The sequence below is a fragment of the Notothenia rossii genome (genome assembly GCF_949606895.1).
Source record: "Notothenia rossii genome assembly, chromosome: 8".
In the NCBI taxonomy this organism is placed as follows: Eukaryota; Metazoa; Chordata; class Actinopteri; order Perciformes; family Nototheniidae; genus Notothenia; species Notothenia rossii.
Genome location: NC_136906.1, coordinates 48,210,094 through 48,232,794, shown reverse-complemented (window position 1 = coordinate 48,232,794; position 22,701 = coordinate 48,210,094). Strand labels below are relative to the sequence as shown.

General features: G+C 41.4%; 1 protein-coding gene and 1 long non-coding RNA gene across 2 annotated transcripts in view; one reads left to right on the top strand and one right to left on the bottom strand.

Moving 5' to 3' along the window:
* The window catches only part of LOC307015980 (general transcription factor II-I repeat domain-containing protein 2A-like), a 576,621-nt gene that overhangs the window by 165,661 nt on the left and 388,259 nt on the right, over nt 1–22,701 (top strand). The window lies entirely within an intron of this gene.
* On the bottom strand, nt 19,069–20,436 carry LOC307015310. The gene is made up of 2 exons (XR_013801463.1): nt 19,389–20,436; nt 19,069–19,168 (listed from the first exon to the last, which is right to left on the bottom strand). It is a non-coding gene; the product is annotated as an uncharacterized lncRNA (long non-coding RNA).

The following is a 22,701-nucleotide window of genomic DNA, read 5'->3' as shown; positions in this document are numbered from 1 at the left end:
GGAAACAAAATAAAACCGCGAAAACTGGACTACCAGGTCCTCCAGGCTAAACACAAACACATCTGCAAATATATGGCCTACAGCTCAAAATGGCAAAGAGGTATTCTGAGAGAGTGTCTCACGGCGTTAGGATAGGCGAGACATCCTTCTTCTTCTTCTTTTCTTTAATGGCGAATCGCTTCCACTTGGAGCATATATCGCCACCTACTGTTGAGTTATTAAATGTTCATATTAAATCCTTGTCCTCAGACCAGTGCTTTTGAGGAATTCGAAGATCAGCTTGTTTGCTTCATTTCTTGATTTACTTTCGTATATTGACTTGTTTTCAGAATGAATCTTTGTCTGTTATAATCCAGGCAGCTAAAAAATACATGATGTATTGTCTCTGGTTGTTGGCAACCATCACAATTGCCATTTGGATGTTTTCCAATCAGATGCAGTGATGAGTTTAGTCCAGAGTGTCCCAATTTTATCCTGCTGTTGATGCTCTGCTCTCTTCTACTACTCCCCCAAGTGCTTCCTGTTCCTACTTCCCTTTGTATCTGATATAAATGTCTTCCTTTGGTGTTACTGTCCCATAGTTTTTGCCATTGTTGCTTGATAACCACTTTAGTAAAAGATTTGACTTCTGCTCTACTGATGGGTACCATAATATCGATCTGGTTTGCTTTCAAACCACATTTTGCCAGTTGATCCACTACTTCATTCCCTCTAATGCCCACATGCGCTGGAACCCACACAAATTGAACAACAATTCCCAGATGAACTAACCTAAACATGCTTTGTAAAATTTCATGTAAAATATCCTGACGACATTCTGAAGAGAAGTTGTTTATACTCCCCAGAGCTGCACTGGAGTCAGAGCAAATGACCACTCGCATTGGCTGTATTTCCTCTACCCACTGAAGTGCTAGAGAGATAGCCATCATCTCTACTGTATATACTGCAATGTGATCACTTGTACGCTTTCCCACTTTGACTTTTAACTCAGGAACATAAAATGCACAACTCGTTAGACCATTTTCTGGATTTTTGGATCCATCAGTAAATATTTTTATAAAGTGCCCATATTGTTCATGTAGAACAGTGTTCACATAAGCCTGTACATTGAATTTGTTTTTCATTGAATGTACCCGTTTCAATAGTGATAAATCTACTATAGGTTGAGGTAGCAACCATGGTGGAACAGCTGATAACAACACCGTCGGACTAATATTCCATTCCTTAACTTTGAATTCCTTACATATTTCCAAAACACAAAAACAAAAACTTTCTTTTTTTATTTTGTTACTTTCCCAACTTGTTTGTACAGTTTGTTTAGTAGGGTGAGTATCTTTATGGCCCTGTAGATTTGCCCAGTAATTAACAATTAACTGCTTTCTCCTCAAAGAAATAGGTACTTCTCCGACCTCTACCTGAAGTGCCGACACTGGTGTAGATCTTACTGCCCCACAGCATATCCTTAGTGCTTGTGCCTGGACTCTATCTAATTTTTGAAGAGAAGAGTATGCAGCTGACCCATACACTATTAGTCCGTATTCTATGGCTGATCTAATTAAGGCCGTGTACACGTTCCTCAAAGCAGCTTTATCAGCCCCCCACTTAGTGCCTGCCAAGCATCTCATAACATTTAAAACCCTTTTACATTTATCTACGACTTTATCAATGTGAGTACTCCATGTGACTCTCTCGTCCAACCATATTCCCAGAAATGTAAATGTCTTCACTTTCTTTAGATCTTGTCCATAAAGTTTTAACCTAACCTCCTCACCTATCCTTTTCCTCGTAAAAAATAACGTTTCAGTTTTTTCCACCGACAATCTAAACCCCCATGTCAGAGACCAGCTTTCAATTTCCCTAATGGCTTCCTGAATCTTAGCTACAATATATTTTACATTTCTGCCCCTTTTCCAAATAGCTCCATCATCTGCAAAAAGTGACTTACCAATATCAGATCCTACTTGTGTATATATATCATTGATCATGATAGAAAATAAAAGAGGACTGATGACACTCCCCTGCGGGGTTCCATTTTCAACTTCATGCCTTCGAGAATATGACTTGCCAACTCGGACTCTGATGGCACGGCCAAACAAAAAATCCATAATCCAATTATATACATTACCTCCCAGACCCATAATGTCCAGTTTTATTAATAATCCTTCCTTCCACATCATATCGTAAGCTTTTTCCACATCAAAGAATACAGCTACAACACACTCCTTGTTCGCCTGGGCTTTCCTGACTTCAGACTCCAGGCACAGCAGTGGATCTAAAGTACTCCGCCCTCTTCTAAACCCACTCTGATGAGGAGTCATTAGTTCATTTTTCTCAATGTAGTATGTTAGCCTTTCTGTTATCATTCTTTCCATAACTTTACACAAGTGTGATGTCAGAGCTATAGGTCTATAACTGCCTGGACTGGTTGGATCTTTCCCAGGTTTCCTAATAGGAATAATGACTGACTCTTTCCATATTATTGGCAGCTTCCCTTTCTCCCAGATCTTATTGTACATCTCCAGCAGCTTTCCTAATGCAAAATCACTTAATTTGGTCAACATTATATTACATACATTATCTTTCCCAGGAGCAGTCATTTTACACTTACTTAATGCTCTTCTCAACTCTTGAATAGAGAAAGGTATATTTACAACACTCTGCGACGAATGTCTTTCTTCATATACATTAGGATGCTCATCTAACACTTCCTGCCTCCTGATCTTACCTTCTTCTGTCAAATTTTCGAAGAATGAACTTTGACAACATTTTCAGCTAGAATTTCTGCCTTCTCCAAAGCACCAGTGGCAACTTCCCCTCCAATCTCTAATACTGGCAGGTTACTCTGATGTCTTATTCCCCTCATCTTCTTAATCATTCCCCATACTTTATCTAATGGTGTAGTTCTCCCAATACTTGAAAAGAATCCTCTCCAACACTCACTTTTTGCTCTTTTAACAATGTTCCTTACCTGAGCCTGTGCCTTTTTATATTCTAATAAATTATGTAATGAATGTGTCTTTCTTAGCTTTCCAAACAGCCTGATTTTGTTTCGGATTGCATCATTACAGTCTTTGTTCCACCACGGTACCATCTTAACACATTTACCAAGTTTCCCAGTTTTATTCCCAATAGTTTGATTAGCACTTTTAATTATATTTGAAGTAAATTGCTCATTTATTTCATCAATACTTCCTGCCATATCAATCTGATCCAATTCGTTATCGCAAAATTTAGCAAACATCTCCCAATTTGCTTTAGAAAAAGTCCATCTCATGATACCGTCTAGCTCAACCACATGATTTATATCAAACTTGATTATAATCGGAAGATGATCACTCCCAATACTGTTATTTGCCAATACTTCCCAACTGCTACCAGAAGCTAATTCACTTGTTACAAGAGTTAGGTCGATCGCAGACTCTGTTCCATCTCTAAAATTGATCCTTGTACCTTGCCCATTATTTAAACAAACTAATTCCTTTGCCTCCATTAAATCCTCCACCACCTGTCCGTTGTAATCTGTTGATCTCCCTCCCCACATTGTATTATGTGCATTAAAATCACCACACCATATTATTTCATTTCCTTGGCAAAGACTGTCTAATTCCTCTATTCTGAGTTTATTACATGGATTATAAAAATTCAGGACACTAATTTTCCTTTTATTAATCCAAACTTCTACACCCACTATTTCTAAATCATGACTGTTCTTAAAAGTTAGCTTACTATAAGACATGACTTCTCTGATAAAGATTGCACATCCCCCTCCCTGGCCATCATTTCTATCTTGTCTTATAGCAGTATATCCCCCAATTATGAAGTCCAAATGAGTCTTCAGCCATGTTTTTTGAATACAAATAACGTCTGGTTTTTCTTTTAACTGATATATATAGGTCTTGAATTCTTGTCCATTTGCAATAAGGCTTCTAGCATTCCATTGCAGAATGAGAAAAAACATTCATCTACTCAATCTGTGAATCATCATTATTGGTGGCTAGCATATCATGTATCATTTCAATGGTTATACCCTTTATCCCCAAAAATTCACCTGCTGCCTCCACTATTGTTTTCAGTCTTGACCTCTTTTTTGTCTGTTGTAACGCAACATTCACCACTTTTCCAATAAAGGCCACAAACTTGTACTTATTAACAATCAATGCATCCTCTCCTATCACACACTTATGTGAACACTTTGTGGGGCTTTCCTTTGCCTGTGGGAGATTGGGAAAATCTTTTGAAGAGAACATACTTGATGCTACTTGGGATTTCCTAGCTATGTTTAGTGAAACCTTTTCTGTTGCTTCAGCATATGAGACTTTATTTTGCACTTTGTATCTCTGCACCTCCTTGGCCTTTTTCTGCACTTCACAGCCCTGATACGCAGCACTATGTTCCCCACCACAGTTACAACATTTCACCTTAGCACCTGCAGTACAACTACCATATTCATGTTCCCCCGCACATGTTGGACACCTGGGCTTAGTTGCTTTGCACTTGTCTGCCACATGCCCAAACCTTTGGCACTTAAAGCACCGCAGAGGTTTAGGGATGAATTCTCTTACTGGAAAGCTCATGCAACCGATCATTATCTTCTGTTGCATTGTTTATTCAAACTGAAGAAGAACAGACAAACTATCCACTATCTTACCTTGATACCTAGTAGGAAGACGCTTTACTACAGTCACTTTCCCCCCTTTAATTTCCTTCTTGAGTTCTTCTATGCCTATTTCTATGGGAACTCCACTGATAACTCCAAGTATTTTCCGATTTGCTCCAGGAACATGGCATTTAATTCGAACTTCATTCAGGGTCTTCATTTTCAGTAACTTTTCCTGTTGTTTTGCATTAATCAACTCAACCAACATCCGTCCTTTGCTCAGAAATCTTGCTTGTTTTATCGATCCAATTTCTTTGTGAATTGCTTTAGTCAGGGCCACTGGATGTAGCTTAGCTGCGGCTTGCTCACCAAACTCCACAATCACTTTCCACTCTTCATTCTCAATCCTTTTCTTTACTTTCTTCAATTCATTCTGTGAATCAGATTCACTAAGACTGTCACTTGACATGTCTATCTTCTTTCTTGAAGTCTTTTTCCTTACTTCATTCCATCCTCCTTCAGATGCACTTTCCATATCCTCCTCTCCAGGACTCAAAGAAGCCATTCCACCAGCTGCTCTCAATCCCGCACTCACTTCAACGTTCACTCCTATCTCCGTCTACTCAGTCTCAGCACGTGTGTCCGCTGCTCCAACGACTGGTCAGAGACATCCTTCTCCTCCAGCTTCTCCTTATATATACACGGCTGAGTTGAATTTGGAACACCTTGGCAGAGGCGGAGCCAGGGGCAGACCAGGTGCACCTGGGCAGAGGCGGAGCCAGGGAGACACAGACATCCACTCGAAGTCAACAATTTTTCTGAAGAATGTGCTGACATGGGGGTTTAAATTGCCATGCCTCTTTTTGGCTTTCGAGCCCTTCTCAGGATTAATGCCCAGGAAGCACCTAAAAACAATAAGCCAAGACAAGAATTTCAATTTTACATAGATTTATATGTTGCATAGTTTATTTTAAGGCACATGCAACGGTGCCCCTTTCAATTTAAGTAAAACCTTAAAAGCCAAGCAAGAAAATCACTTAATTTGTTGTGTTATCACAGAGGATGGTCTGAATACAGTATTTTACTGTGAAATGATACATTAACATGTTTTGAAATCCTGGTAATAATTTATCCTGTACATTCACAGTAATTAACTGTGCCTGTATTGATTTCACTGTAAAATCCAAAATTACAGTATTATATTGTGAACATTACAGGTAAAGACTGTAAAGTGGTAAAACAGTAATTTATTGTAAAATATTACAGCTAAATATTGTGAAATCATGGTAATATTTTACAGTGCACACATGTGCACACCCCTCCTGGTTAAAAGAAAGCAGCACAAAGCAGCAAGTGAATGCATGCAGTGAGCAGCTGACAAGGAAACAAATAGCATTAAAAAACATTGAGGCACAATCTCTACATGCATTTCAGTTCAATACTGGCGAATCAAAGAGAATAAAGTGTGTGCGGAGGTGGGAGAAGTACTCAGATCTTGTAGTAAATGTAGAAGTACCAGAGTGTAGGAATACTCATAATGTCGAGTAGAGCTGCTGCAGAGCCACTATTTCAAGCATACTACGTCATCGAGTGCCGCTGAAACTGTTCCAATCTCCAGCATACTTGGAAATCTAGCGAGCCCGGCGTACTTCGTTAGGAGAAGTTTCGAGGCTGCACATGTGTAGACTCCGCGGTCTTAAAGAGCATCTTGCAGGTTTTTTTTTTTCTACATTTATGCTTAAACTTGCTTGAAAATTACAATTAAAAAAGTGAATGCAGGATTTGATATGTTTTACGAAACATAAGGGCAGGAATTCAGAGGGAAAGGAGCAATTTTGAGCTCTGCTCTTAAAAACTGCTTTTTTTTAAGGTCATACGTCAAACGCGTCATATTACATCACACAGGGGACACATCTCCGCTCTCTGACCGCGGGTATAGTAGAGTTGCGTTGAGTAGAGCGGTTTTGTTTTAAGGAGCTGGTATTTTTCGGTAGTTTTACATTGTATTTCACCATTTGTAATCATGGTGCAGTATTGTGTTTGTGTAGGTTGCACAAATACCAGCCTGTCGGGACATCGAGTCCACAGTAAAAAGGACCGGAGCTAGCGTTCGTTCCTGGGTGCATTGTGCATCCACCTCCCTGCAGCACATACTCTCCACAGCTTTATCAGGAAACCGTATTACTTCTCTCTCCCCCCCCCCCCCTTCGCTGCTCTCTCTCTCTCCCCTGCGGTACACGGCACCGTAAGACGTAGTGTGGAGTAGCATTAGGTAATGCTGTGGTGGCTGTACTGCTCCAGCCGTCTCCTTTGTGTTTGTTTGTTTCCCCCTGTCTGTGTTGTTTGTGTGTGCGTGGTGGCTGTCACTCCTGACTCCCGGCTCAACCTCCACTCACCTGCTGCAATCAGCTGTGCACCCTCCCCGACTACACACCCAACCCAGTCTCACGGCATTTCGTGTTCACCAACACGATTTTTAATCTATTGATTCGTGTTCACCAACACGATTTCCCCCTTTTTTTCGTGTTGCACAGCACGATTTTAAAAGCAATGTATTTCTATTGGTAGTCTCACGACATTACGTGTTATAGGAAGACCGGAAGCTGTGTGGTTCATAAAAGCATGTTCTTACTCAATATCAAGCCACAATTATTGCTTTTATTTTAAATCGTATAATTTCGGACTTTTGTTGCCGTCTGTGAGGAAAATAAACGTCTCTACTGAACGTTTTCGTTTTTCCCACAATTAGAAGTTGCCAGTATTAAACACATTGGTGTTATCAAATGTAAAACATATAATTAATAAATGGGTGAAAATCGCTTGTGTCCATAATGCGCAGCATTAATATATACCCACGTGACAGCTCATTGTTACTTTGTAATTCTACTCCACTACAATACAGAGGTTAACCTGGTATTTTTACTCCACTACATTTATTTGAGTTACTTTGCAGATTCTGATTAATGATGTGAAATATAAACAACCCTTAAAGCAGACTTTAGTTACGCCCAGTGTTGAAAGTGTGCCGGTCCTACCCGGTCCTTAGTACCGGTAAGAGATTTCCAGGCGGTCCGGAGGACCAGGAAGAATTGATAGCTCCACCCGTGGAATTTATACTACGAAGGGAAGATATTTTGGTTTGGATTACTGGTCTGGTGGAAGCTCGCGAGTGTGTGTGTGTATACGTGTGTGTGTGTGTTTGTGTATTTTTGCGTATTGTGTTTGTTTCCCGGGGAAAACACTAACGAGAAACACCGGCTGTTGTTATGCCTGCTGTGACCTCAAGTTACTCCGTTCTCCGCTTGTAATTATGCCGTTACAAGCTTCTAAGTTGTATTTATCATCTGAATTTGCCGAAACAAGTTTCATATTCTGAAAGCCAAGACTTTGTTTATTTAAAATCAAACAAAACACGCGAACCCCGAAAAAGTATTTTTTTACGCAAATCCACGTTTATTTTGAAATGAGCCGTTGCGACTTCCGACTGATTTCGATAGAGCGGGTCACATATTTGCTTTTTCCCACTTTATCAGAACAGCGTGAGGAGAAAAGAATGGAGTGACTGAATGACAGCTAGAAAATTAGGCTACGTGGTAATTAAAGCAAAGATGCAAACGACGATTCTTCAGATGTTTAAGAGAAAGGAGAGAGATGAAGAAACTCATAGTGTGATTAAAATTAGAAAAACAACGCCCACAGATGACACAGGTGATGATGCTTATTTAGCCCAGAGAATGGACATGAACCTGGCCATGATGAATATAATAAGTTAGCTAACTAGCAAACTGTATATCTCTATATGGGGTGCCCAACCAGTCGATCCTAAGTCGATCGCGAGATGTCTAAAAGTAGAACAACAATATTCAGTTTTATCGTTAATGTCCTACAACAGGGGTGGCCAAACTTTTTGGCTCAGGGGCCACAATGATGTATCAATGTGACAGCCGGGCCGGGGGGCATTTTTTGGTTCCGTCTTGATTCATGTCGGGCTGAGGGTTGTTTTAATCTCATTCTCCCGCGCGCGGCGCGACGTCCACGCGCAGCTGTGACAACCAGGGAGGAAGGGACTTTGCGCGGCGCGCGCGGCGTGTGGACAGTGGGGGATAACATCAATAAAAATTGGATCGTTGGATTTTAGACTTTAAGGCTTTTTAAGATCAGCGCGGGAAACCTGGCTCATTTATACCAATATTGGACGGGCCGCATTAAACAGATCAATGGGCCGCATGTGGCCCGTGGGCCGTAGTTTGGCCACCTCCGGGCCCGGTTCTACGGGGGTGCATAAGGGTTCCAGTTGAATGTTATGCACCCTCACTTGAAAAAGAGAAGGGAGTGAAAAATATTACATATACAATAACAATAATAATAATAGTAGTAGTAATATGAAGAAGAACAAGAATATAGTTGAAAATAAAATAAACTGTAATTGTGGTCAAATAGTGTGGTCAAATAACTATAGTTAATAACCCCCCCCCCCCCCGTCAACGATCGCCGCCGTCTTGGTTCAAAAAAGGTTGGGCACCCCTGCTCTATATAGTCAATGGCTATCTTACTCAGAACACAACATGTACACAGCATACTATTTTAACATTAAATATTTTGCTTTGATATCTTCTATTTTAATCTGCACATTGTGGCATACATTTTGAGATATTTTATTTTATTAGTATTTTAATTTATGTAACCAATATTCTGAAAATTCAAAGAAAGACAGAGACTTGTACACTTTTGACTGTCTGCTGAATTTAGTTATACATTTGTATTCTAATTTATAACAGTTGAGGCCCAGAGGGAGGAAGAGGAGACTCAGCCAGAAGAAGTGGCAGCAGGTCCCTCAGAAGCCACCACAGGTGATGCTAGCCCTACTGCATACCCTTCTATATGGAAAGAAGAACAATATGAACAGTTCAAACAGAAAAATGAATGGATGTATGCTCACAATGAAACGCTAGGCTGTACCCCATGCCATGATGTGAAGGATCTGGGTGTCATGGCATCCCGTGGTGTTAATATTGCTATTCAGTGGGCTGATGGAAAGATAATCCCAGCTGGTCAATCAAGGGATGTCCAGCTTTCATCACTGCGCAAAAAAATCTGTGAGCACAAGAACTCTGCAGCACATAATGAAGCAGTCAAGATTCTTCAGACAGCAAATAAAGATATTCTTCTGAGAATGAACGCGAGTAGTCAGGAGTCTGTGTTTGAGTCTACTGCCAAGGTATTCATGACAGCCTATTATGTGGCCAAGAACAACAAGCCTTTCACAGACTTTGAGAGTCTGATTGACCTGCAGCATGCAAATTCTGCTGATTTAGGGCGTGTTTTGCATAGCAAAACTGTCTGTGTTGACATAATTGAGCATGTGTCATCACAGATGAAAAAGGAACTTCTAAAAAAGATAATAGAGACCAAGAGCAAAATCACAGTATTGGCTGATGAGTCAACCAGTGTTGGGCACAAATCAACACTAATTGTCTTCCTGAAGGCTAGTGTTGATGGAGACATGGAGCCCATTGCCTTTCCATTGGACCTGGTTGAGCTGGATAGTATGTCTGCTGCTCATATCAAGGAACAGATTTTGGGTTGCTTGCTTAAAAATGGCTTCACTGTTGAGTTGCTGAGAGAAATCCTCATTGGATTTTGCAGTGATGGGGCCAGTGTCATGCTGGGAGTGAAGTCAGGTGTTGGGAAGTTGCTCCAGGATGACTTCCCAGGCATCATACTATGGCACTGCCTTAATCAAAGACTGGAGCTTGCTGTTGACCAGGCACTGGATGTGACAGGGGGAACAAAGGACTTCCAGGCATTCATGGACAGCCTATATTCATTATATAGCCAGTCACCAAAAAACATGTGGCAGCTGAGTGAATGTGCTCACAACCTGGACATCGCCCTCAGGAGGATTGGAAAAGTGTTCAGTGTTCGCTGGGTAGCTTCTTCATGGAGGGCAGTCTCTGCAGTTTGGCAGTCTTATCCAGCCTTGGCACAACATTTCCGTGAGGCATCAGAGGATGATACAAGGGACAGCAGAGAGAGGGCCAAATTCAAAGGTCTGCTTTCTAAGTTGTGCTCCATCAACTTCCTGAAAAGTCATGCACTGATGGCAGATGTTCTGACTGAACTTAAGAACTTGTCAGAAATTCTTCAGAACAGGAAGACCACACTCCCAAAGGCCCATGACATCATGACGACGTATGTCAAACGCATAGAAAGTTTCAATCGTTAACCAGGACAACATGCAGTTGATGCCAGTCAGGCAGAGGAAGTGATGTAATTCAAGGGAGAGGAGTTAAGAGTTGGCAGGTCTCCCATCATTGACTCTGCTCAGTTCATCCGAGCAGTGGCAGACAATATGAAAGAAAGAATCTTCACAACCACAGCAAACAGAGCACAGGCCAGTGTTGCAGCCAACCGAAAAGAGGCTTATAACAGCCTTATCATTCAAATGGCAGTCCTCAACCCTGACAACTGGGACCATGACAATCCTCGATCTGGAGATAATGAGGTGAGGGCTTTGTGTGATGTCCTACATGTGAACCAACAAGAGGCCCATCTTGGATTCACAGAATACAAGGCCAGTGGAGGAAGAAACATTCCCAACAAAATGAAGAAGTTGCTCATGGCAGTGGACACACTGTCTCCAAGCAATGCTGACTGTGAACGGGGGTTCAGCACAATGAACAACATCATAACTGAGTATAGGAGCAAACTTACAGCAAAAAATGCAGCAAATCTCCTCTTCATCAGCTCTGTGGGACCACCATGCAGACAGTGGGATCCACTGCCTTATGTGAAGACCTGGCTGGGCAAAGGAAGAAGAGCAGCCCACTCAACAAGCTGCATGGCTCGCCGGTACACAGAAGAGGAGAGCTACTTCAGCCCCTCTGTGTAAAATGTGGAAAAGTGTGTAGTTTACCTCCCTCAACATGCCTTGCTAATGGTCTGTTAAGTTTTCACACAAGTTGTATGCACAATTGAAAATAAATAATTGACTATACATATTGTTAAGTCTTTCTAATTTCTACCCCATAAAGGCATTACAAATTTGAAGTTTGTGTTCAGGGATGCATGAAGCTGGGGGCGGGAGGAGAACAATATGAACCAATGAAGGTCGGGGTACCATTAAAGTACCTGCAAGAAATTCTAACCACTTTCACCCCTGGTTACACCTGAGTAAAATTCAGGGAAAGGTGATTGTCAAGTGCCAACAATCAGGAGAGATATTTGATAGTTGGTGCTGGAGAAGACTAAACCTTTATCTGCAATTGACATGAATGGAAACGAGTAATAAAGTATATTCATTACTCGTTATTCTCGACTAATAGTTAATTAAAGACTGTATATTATGGCTATTTTGCACATCCCTTTCAAGATTTCAAGATTTTCAAAGGTTTATTGACATATCATAATACACAACTGTGTATGCAATGAATGAAAAACTTGGGTCACAGGTTCCTCAACAGCGCTCTACAAGACATCTATCAATATGTATGTACCACCACCAATAAACTGTCATATTCTGTACATTTATTATACTATCTACATACATAAGAGTATAATTCATATGTATAATATAAGTTAAAATAAGTGCTTCAACATAATTAACATTGCAGGAAAGCAGTATATAGGACGTTAAGTACTTTGTCAGGCTTAATATTTATCTGTAGATACCCCCAAAGTTTTTTTCTTATTTAAAAGAAGACCTTAATCTAAAGTATTATTTAATGTTTAAATAAAGGTTCATTCGTTTTTCTGTTTTGCACATCCTCCTATTAATATCTTTGTACATCCTGCACTAAACTGTTTTATTGTAGAGATCACTTATAGTATCTTCTTGATTTTTTATATTCTATATTTCTATCACAGACCTTCTACTTTCCCCCTATGAAAGTATGTACTCTTAATATTTTTGTAATGAAATATAACACATAAAAACAATAATTCAATAACGTGCTTTAACCACTAGGCGGTGCACACAAGGTACACACAGCTATAATAACTTTGTATTATTAGTGTAGGACACTTATGTATGTACAACATCTGAAGATGTGTAGTTTTATTCATGCTTTCACATAATTTTACAGCATATTGCTATACTATTTCAGACTCAGTATTTACACTCTTATATTCAAAGAAAATCAGTAATATCTTCCTTTTATATCAGCTGTGCACCGTTATGGTGTAAATATAACCTATCTACGAATTAAATCAAATGTAAAAGTCAGCCGAATTAGTGTTGATACTGCAAGGAGACGTATTTTGTGAAGAGAAATTGAAGATGTTGTTTAATTGTTGATATATTTATGATCCACGTCAAGTATTCAGTTTCGGCGGCATTTCTTGCAGTTTTTCCAAAGGTCTTCTCATCGGGGCTTTATAAATAAAGAACTTCGGCAGATCTATAATATGTAATGCAGCCGAACCGTGTATTACAATGCCGTTATGTGATGACTTTCAAAGAGAAAAGCAAGAACACTCGGAATTAAGTATTATTTTATTATTTTTAAATGTTTTTCCTATTTCATATCATATAAACACCAAATCCCAGCATGCATTGCGGCCAAAACATCCAATCAGCGAGCTTAAGCCATAGCTGAGGATCTTGGGTAATCGCTCGAAATGCCTACGTCTGTTTCCGGTTATTTTTATTTTGAAAATCAGTTCCTGACGGACGCCAAAAAAGCCACGAAATGCCATGAGACTGGGTTGCATATGACGCACACCTGCACACTTGCTCGCCTGTTCCACTCTTCGTTTTCCGAATGCCAGGAAGTATTCTTGCCTCGCTTCTGAAGCTAGATGCTCGGCAGACATGTTCTACCAAGCAAGCGTACTCGACATTGAGAAACACCCACCGTTACAAGTCCTGCATTCAAAATGTTACTCAAGTAAAAGTAGAAAAGTATTCTCATCAAAATATAGTGAAAGTAGCTGCAGTAAAAGTAGTCATTGTGCAGATTGGTCCATTTCAAAATAATATATATGTGTTTTGTAATTATTGATCACTAAAGAGTTCTCAAAGCTGGTAAAGGTGCAGCTAGTTTGAATGACTTTGTATACTGCAGGGTAGCTTGTGAATTTACTCCAGGTGGAACTAAAGTCTGATTTAACACTTGATTATATTTCACATCATTCATTCGCATCTGTAAAGTAACTAAAGGTATTAAATACATGTAGTGGAGGAAAAGTACACCATTTACCTCTGAATTGTAGTGGAGGTACAAAGTAGCAGAACATTGAAATACTTAAGTAAAGTACAAGTAACTCAAAATTGTACTTAATCACAGTACTTGAGTAAACGTACTTAGTTGCTTTACACTACTGAGTGTGTACTTGGTTGTTGTTCATCACTAACAGACGGGTTGCTACGAGCCGATCTTGATGTAAAAAGTATAACTGACCCTTTATTCATGTTATAGGAGCTGCGGAGTGGGATGTTGCTAGGTTACAATTCAAGATTGTTATTTTAGATAAACACCTCGGACGTAAAGTATTAAGAATGTATGCAGTGAGTATTGAGTGGACCTCATGTCAGGGTTTTTAGCACCTCGTTAAAAGTCAAGCACAGCAGGAATTATACATGGTGAGTTATTGTCCCTCTGCCGCGCTGTGACTGTTGGGTGCAGAGACACATCTTAGAGCCACTTGAGGTGTTCCATTTAGCAGCAGTTTACATATATAAAAAGAGGGCTATGGGCGAATTAGACTCACACACATGAGTAACAGGAGTAAAGAGTTTGTCATCAGCGGGGAAGCGTCTGTGGTTTGCTGATAGGAAATGAAGCAACGCCTGTAGTATACTTGAATAGCTCTGAGTCTGATTTGAGATCTGGTCGCACTCTGTAAATCACAACGTAGGAAACCGCTCGGATCTGTCACTGAATAAATCTCACTCTCCCCTCCCAGGAAGGTTCATGTTTGGAGGTTAAGCAGCAGGCAGGGTCCCATGATCCTCAGGGTCACTTCTGAGCTGAAGGAAAGATAGGCTAGTCCCAGAAAGTGTTCAGTGGGGCCCTTGGAGGAGATCCGACTGAATACCCTTTAAATTCTCTGACTCCTGAGAGATGAGATGGATTATTTGAGAGGGTTTAGACAGAGGAGTATGGCAAAGAATCAGAGCCAGATCACCTTGCTAAATATTTGTATTGTGAAAACCTCCCAATATTGGTAGTGACACTTTCATTTCATTGCAAACCTTTATTTAACCGGATTGGCCCCATTGAGATCATAGATCTTTTTTTCAAGGGAGACCTGCAGCAAATAGGTTCCATGTGAAACATAAAACAATAAAGGACATCATACATTATATTTACAGGATACATTTACATAGTTATCGACATTTACAAGTGCCCATAGTATCAACGAGCATTTCATTTAGCCTAGCTTTAAAAACATGCAGAGGAATGAGATTGCTCAGTTTCAATTCTTGCTGAAGATTGTTCCAAGCAAGTGGAGCTGCGCACCTAAAAGCTATCTTACCTAAGACAGTCCTTTATCTTGGCACATCTAACAAGACTACATCATGTGATCTCAGACAATAGCTGCTTGCAACTCTCTGTGTTATCAGAGAGCAGATATAATACAGGAGTTTACCCAACAAAGCTTTATAAATATTTATTTTGTTGGTATGTTTGAAAGACTGAAGCAGTACAAACATGACTGCCAATGATAGAAAATGATACTAGGGTTCTCACAAAACAACATAAACCAGGTGCAGTGATGACGTATTTTTGTCGGCTGACCTAGAAGTAACCATCGCAAGAGCTCCCTCGACAAAAAGCAATGGGATTTGGAAATATGGGATTTTGGAATATTGCAGAAATAAGAACTGTGGCGGACACATGTGATGACATCCATGGACGCGGGAAGGGGGTGCTGAGGGCACTGCAGCACCCCCTAGCGGCAGTCAGGGGGTGCGGAGCTCCCCTGTCTGAATTATTATTTGAAGGTTATTGCTTCTCCCGCTGTGCATAATCTGTGTAATATGTAGCCAATAAATTCCACATTGTTGGTCAAATAATATTTTGGCCTGCCCCGAATGTTTTTTCTGTAGCCCCGGACAATTGTACCTCAATAATAATACATTAACCGTGCTTTACGTGAACCTCATCATGACACTAGAGAGGACGGCAGGACTGTAATTTCCCGTGTTCAGTGAATGCAACAGAGGCAAGACACCAGACCAATCAGAGAGTTGCATGGAAATAAAACTGTGCTTGTGTCATTCAAGCTCGGCTGTGTGTGTGTGTGTGTGTGTGTGTGTGTGTGTGTGTGTGTGTGTGTGTGTGTGTGTGTGTGTGTGTGTGTGTGTGTGTGTGTGTGTGTGTGTGTGTGTGTGTGTGTGTGTGTGTGTGTGTGTGTGTGTGTGTGTGTGTGTGTGTGTGTGTGTGTGTGTGTTGAAGTATTATTTGAATTATTTGAAGTATTAAAGTAACGTGTCATGGCAGGAAAGTTCAATCTGGTATATTCATTTTAATGTCACCTTATATAGAATGTGTGTTAAACTTGTGATTTCTGCATTGAGTGACTTCTGCCTAGCAGATACCAAGAAGAGGCCCCTAGGGTCTCTCTGCTAATTATCAATAGTCCTTGCAATCAACAGGGGAAGTCCCAGATACATTTTCAGATATAAGGCAGTTAAAGTCTTGTAGAATTAATGATTTATCTCCTACACATCCTGCAGGCCTTGAGACTTGGGTCACCCAGCAGTAAACAAGATAAACGTCCTTTTGAGCTTATCAATAAAATGTATTCATTCCTAGTAAGCTGACTTTGGGGTGAAGGGAAGTTCAGGGAAGCCATTAAGCCACAAGAACAATTAACTTATGTTGGTTGACTGATTCGGGGACTGTCATGGGACGATGGCGTTTGGATATTTACAAATATGGCTTTCATAGAGAAAAACAGGTGACTGTTGTGTGATAAGATACATGATACGATGTTTGTGTGTGTTGAAGATGTTTAGGGGGAATGAGTATGTGTCCTGTCAAAGAGTTCTCTGTCATGACTCAAAATCATTGATTGGGGGATCTGCCTGAGGGCAGAGGGACAAACACACACACACACACACGCACACACACACACACACGCGCACAGAAGCAAGATGGAATCAACAAACTGACTTACTACCTGCGGTCCCGCCCAGAAGGGAAACCGACCAATGGAACACTGCCAACTCACTGTCTAGCTCGCTCAGAAGTGAACTCTGTGTATAGAGAGGCGAAGTCCCTCCCCTTCCGGGAGCCTCCATGGGACCCCGGAAGCGGAAAATTATACATTGAATTCAATGGAGAGAGAAAACGTATCTTTTGATCCCGTTTGAATTGTGCCACGAATGACACATATGATGTTTGTCAATTTAAAAGAACATTTTGCAAGTCAAAAAAATTAAAATGTGTTGTAAAACTGTGAAGTAACACATTTTTTTGTGTTAAGCCGCTCAGTGAACTACATGTCTCTGGTCCCGCACAATACGCGTCACCAACACAAAGATGGCCGTCACGTTGGCACATTTAACCTCATTCTTTCAGAATGAGAATAAAAGTATAAAACGAGGTGAAAATCACTACAAGTCCGGGCACGTTGAGAGCTGTACATACACGAAAGGGGAGTTAGTCGGTTCTGTAAGAGCCAGCATGCGGGACCGGCTTTAGAAGGTTTCGGTGAGTAATATGAGTGCAATGTTAACAGGTTAATGTCAGTCAATAAGGAGGAGAATGAAAAAGAAGATGATGAACCACAGACCCGGCATATAATGACTGCAGTGTGCAGGGCTGTGTTAATTTATGTTACTGTTATCAATAGCATTAGTTGACTGAGAAAACCGTCAAGAAAAAAAGTTTAGCGATGTTACGAGTCGACAAGCATAATATGAACCACGGCTGTGATTGACAACCTGGACAGCCAGTCAGAAGCTAGAATGCCAACCTAGAGAGCCAATCAGAACCTAGAACGGGTGTACTGTATACGGGTTTGTATGCTGTGGATAACATTAGTGTTCACAAGAACAAGGTACACTCCCGTGTTTTGTTTTAGTTGCTCTTCAGATTGAAGCGGCCAGTTTTATATCGACTATATGTGTGATCTCCTTTTTACATCTCGTTGTGTCATTTCAGTTTATTTGCTGTGTGTAGATTCAAGGATTTTGGTTATCTTGTCAATTTGTTTGGTTATCTAGGCACAGCTGTGTGTGACTCCCTCTGGTACACTGGTATGTTTTCCTAATGTAGAGAGCATTGATTAATTCATAAACTACACACTGAGTCTAGACCCTGACCAAATCCTTTTTTGTTGATCAAATGTTTTTCAAAAATGTAATACACATTTAAAAAAATACAATGTAGAATCACAACCAATACAACACAAATTACAAAAAATTCAGAAAAAACAAACAACAACAATCAGACAAGAGGACAACATTTTGGAAAAATAAACCCTCCCACCCCCAGATCTGGACCATCCTTGTATTGCTCATTCAATCTATTATAGCATGTTAACAAACATGGTACTTACTTTATTTGTACAGATCTACATGGGAGAGGATGGCGCGATGCAGAGCGCTGTCTGTGGTTGTGCACGGGGGATGTACAAATGCAGCCACGCTGCAGCATTGGCAATATTTGCCATGTGGCAGATCAGCTCCACAGAAGTTGAGTGCCAGTGGAGGAAGCCTGGCACTTCAAAAGTAGTCCAGCCGGTGTCTCAACTCTACCAACAACAAGAGGAGACATACAACCCACTGGCCAGAGACATCGCCACTGAGGAAGTAGACTTGTTCAGGTCTCCACTGAGGGGCGCAGCGTGGCATGGCATGGCTTTTGTCACCTGAGCCAGAGCTGCAGCCTCAACATCAGGCCATTTTCAACGTGCCGGAGCTGGTGAAGGAGCGTGGGGGTCGGGGGCTTGAGGCAATTCTTGCCTCAATGCGACTGAGCAGAGACCATTAAGCTGCCATCCAGACAGCCACCGTAGGACAGCGGACAAATCCTCAGTGGCAGTTACACAGGCAGGGCAGGTTGACAGCCAATAATTTTGGTGCTGTGCTGAGGTCGGGACTTTCATCCACTCCATGCGCGTCCCTCATGAAGAGGGTGCTAGGGGGGTACAATTTAGACGGAGTCATGGCTGTCAACTGGGGAGTTGTAAACGAGGTGTGTTTGGCCAGTGTGTTTGGCCTTTTAAGTGTGACACATATGTAGTGATAAATGCTTCACCTGACCACTGTTCCTAAATAAAAAAAGTTTTCTGCATCGTCAGTCATTTTTTCCAAATAATTACCAATATTTCACAAATTCTTCATGTAAACTTAAGAGCACAGCTGTATGTTGAGTGTCAGCTTTGCTTGGTTCATCTTACTGGGTGGGGGGGGGGGGGGGGGGGGGCAGCTACATGGATGTCGGTGCAGTCCACAATCATTTTGCAGTTGAAAGCAGAATGAATTTATTATTGACTCAGAATGAAGCACAACTTCATGTCATACAGTACATTGACTTTATTTGTAATTGTGTAAAAACATATGAGCATTGATTAGCAAGCAGGACCTGCAGGAACAGAGAACGGTGATGGATGGAGCTGGGAAGAGAGAAGAATAAAGAAAACAGATCAACTTTATTATCGGATATTAAAATTTCAATTTCAAAACAAGTTGCCACTCCTACAGTTTTCTAGTATGTAAAGATGATTTCACATGACCTATGCAAAATATCACACTCAATACATGTGTGTCTCTGGGGGGTGCATTGTGCCTTTGATGTATATAAATAATATACCATAACCAAATACTATCACGTACAGTGGAAATCAGGTTGCCAGAGCAGGTCAGTGTGCATGTTCCTCAGGGTCTCAGCAGTTACAGGTGAGGTAAAGACAATAAAAGAGAAACAGGTCAGTAACAACACTTTAAAGTAACAACACTGAATAATTATCTCTTTTAATAATGTTCTCTCAGTAATCACTCAACTACTGTCTTTCCAACAAACAGATTGACTCACTCTCACTGTCATCACAATGACACATGTCCAGAAGAATGTCACGCAAAGCTCCCTGCCTGCCTGCCTTCCTTCGACTCTCCCTGAACTGCTTCCTTAGCACCCGGTGGAGGGCGCAGCAGGCCACTCTTCAAATGTTTCACGAAATACTTACCATGATGACTAATCTTACTGTTTAACATTTTGGTGTACTTCATGTAATAAAATAATAACTTAATGGTAAGGCTACTAAAAATGACAAGGCTAAGTAATGTAATGCTAACTAACGTGCTCGCTACTCGTCGCTACTAGCTAGGTAGCTAACTTGACTATGTTCCATGCACAACATGTATATTACCTATGATATTACCTGATATGTCTGATCCAGCGACTCCTGGTCCTTTCATAAGACGGGAAGCGATAGAACGAGCAAGTGGTATGATCACTTTTGTGATTACAACATGGTACAAAGCACACAGGCATCTTGTAAAAGTGAATTTATTGGAGCAATCTCTTATATTTATTGGAGGGAATAAATCAGTTATGAAATCTTCTTCTTCGCTTTAATTACGAGTCGCAACCACTTGGAGCATTATCGCCTGTGACATCACATGCGCGACCCAGAATGGGATTTGGGATTTGTAGTCTTTGTAGTCGCGTATTTTTCATAGTCTTATATTTCAACAGTATTACGACAAAATGTGACTTTTTTGACATGGAAATGATTGTTTAAGATTGACAAACATCATATGTGTAGTTCGTGGCACAATTCAAACGGGATCAAAAGATACGTTTTCTCTCTCCATTGAATTCAATGTATAATTTTTCGCTTCCGGGGTCCCATGGACCGGAAGTAGATGGGCGTGACTTCGCCTCTCTATAAATGTTGTGATCATTTTGAAGATCGGCGCTCTTGTTTTTGACTGGCCGTTCCTGAGACGTGACTCACACGGTGGTAGAACCTGAGCCCGGAGTACTCTGCAGAGTGCTTCGTGATTAGGTGAAGTATTTGTGTGTTTTTGCCATTAAAGCAGATTATTGTTTAACCCTTATCCTGGCTGCTTTGAATTTTTCCTTCTTTTGAGAACCCGCTCATATAGGAACGGCGCGGAGCAGAGATTCTGCCCCAACAGTGTGTGTGTGTGTGTGTGTGTGTGTGTGTGTGTGTGTGTGTGTGTGTGTGTGTGTGTGTGTGTGTGTGTGTGTGTGTGTGTGTGTGTGTGTGTGTGTGTGTGTGTGTGTGTGTGTGTGTGTGTGTGTGTGTGTGTGTGTGTGTGTGTGTGTGTGTGTGTGTGTGTGTGTGGAAATAGCGCATTTAGTGTGTGTGAGAGACGGAGAGAGAGAGACAGAGAGGGGGAGAGAGAGGGACCGGTGCCAGCAGCAGGGACCGTGTTGTTAGCATCTGGTTAGCTAGCTGCACTAACGGACATACGGAGCTCAGGTGAGCTAAAGGACTCTACTATACTATATGGCAGTAAATATATATATATATATGGGGGGGTGCTAGTGAATTCATTTGTTTGTAAAGTTTGAGAAACAGAGCCTGGTTGCGGGGAAATTATAAAGATGGCTAGTCCGCCCCTGAAAATGTCTGTGCAAACGTTATTATTAATAATAATTAAAAATATATATATATTAAAAAAATGTATACATTTTTATTTTGTAATCATCTAGCGACCCCCACCCGGGGGGTCGCAACCCCCACTTTGGGAACCCCTGCTTTATACAATCATCAGTTGGGTATTTACTACACTTTTCATGAAGACAGGTGAGGCATAATTTCGATACTTTTTATAGTAAAAATTGCTGAAATGGCGTATTTTCTGTTCCTATACGGTGAAAGATGCGAGCTGAGCCTCACCTCGGATTGCGTAATCCCTCGCAAACTAGGTTGAGCGCATGCATTTGGCGCGTGCCTGTTGCTACAGTATCACTCTGTATGTCGCCAATATAATGTTTACAGAGACTTTACTATGCGTCCTGACTTTCCATAGTCTAGCTCAGGGGTCGGCAACCCCTGGCACGCGTGCCAATATTGGCACGCGGCACCGTAACCAGTGGCACACTAGGAATAAGTGGAATAAGTGTGCACAAATATTTAAATTGTATTTTCGGATCCTGAACGAGACCGCCACCAGAGCGCGTCTCCCCGTTGCCTGCAGAAGGAAGCCATGCACGCAACGCAGCCCCGCTCTCTTTATCTCCAGGTGACTTTCTGCCGCTTTCCTCCGTGGTGCAGTGCTGATCGTTTCACCACGGAGGAAAGCACTTCACAAATTGCAGCAGTACCCATAAGGAGCTGTACAAATGCCGCAGTTTTTTTGTGGCTGTGTATTTAGTTGAAAGCCCAGTGGCGATCTGCTCATCTCTCATCGAAATTATATGCTACAAAGGGGCGGACTGGCCATCTGTGTGTTGAACTTTCCTGTCGGCTCCCAGACCGTAGTCGAGGAGGGCAGAAGAAACAAGCTTCAGGTTCAATAACCCACTTAAGCTTAAATGACTGGAGAGAGGCGAGCTGTTCTTGGGAGGACGTCGCATTTATTTAGCTGTTCTTCTGTTTCACAAAATACATCACAGACCTCTGTTTTTCTGCTTCCTCGTTTGACTTCCAGAAACATACGCACGTTCCCTCACTGTCGCTCTACCATCCACACAAACACACAAGCCACACCCCTCTCTCTCTCTTAAAGGGACAGCGATCTCATCTAACTCTGACTCCTATTATCATAACGTGTGCTCTGGAGAATCACAGAACGGACGATCGTCCTTATTATTATGCCGTTTAAACAAATTATTTCAATGAGTTTGTTCAATTCGGCATCATGTAAGTTGCACTGACAGGTCCACACACTGCTTCCCCGCAGCAAGGCTCCCCCGCCCTCCTGCTGATAGTTGACGAGCGTCAAGCTCCTCAACCCCCCCCCCCCCCCCCAGTTGATGATTCTCGATCGTTGGCATGCTGTTAACAATTTTTTTTTAAATGGCACTTCATATCAAAAAGGTTGCCGACCCCTGGTCTAGCTAATGTATGTAATGTATGTGTGTCACTGTGTGACATAGTTAGTCTTGCTGATGTGACATAAAAATCAGTAAAAAGACACAGGGTGAGGCAGACAGTACTCTGCCGCACTGAAG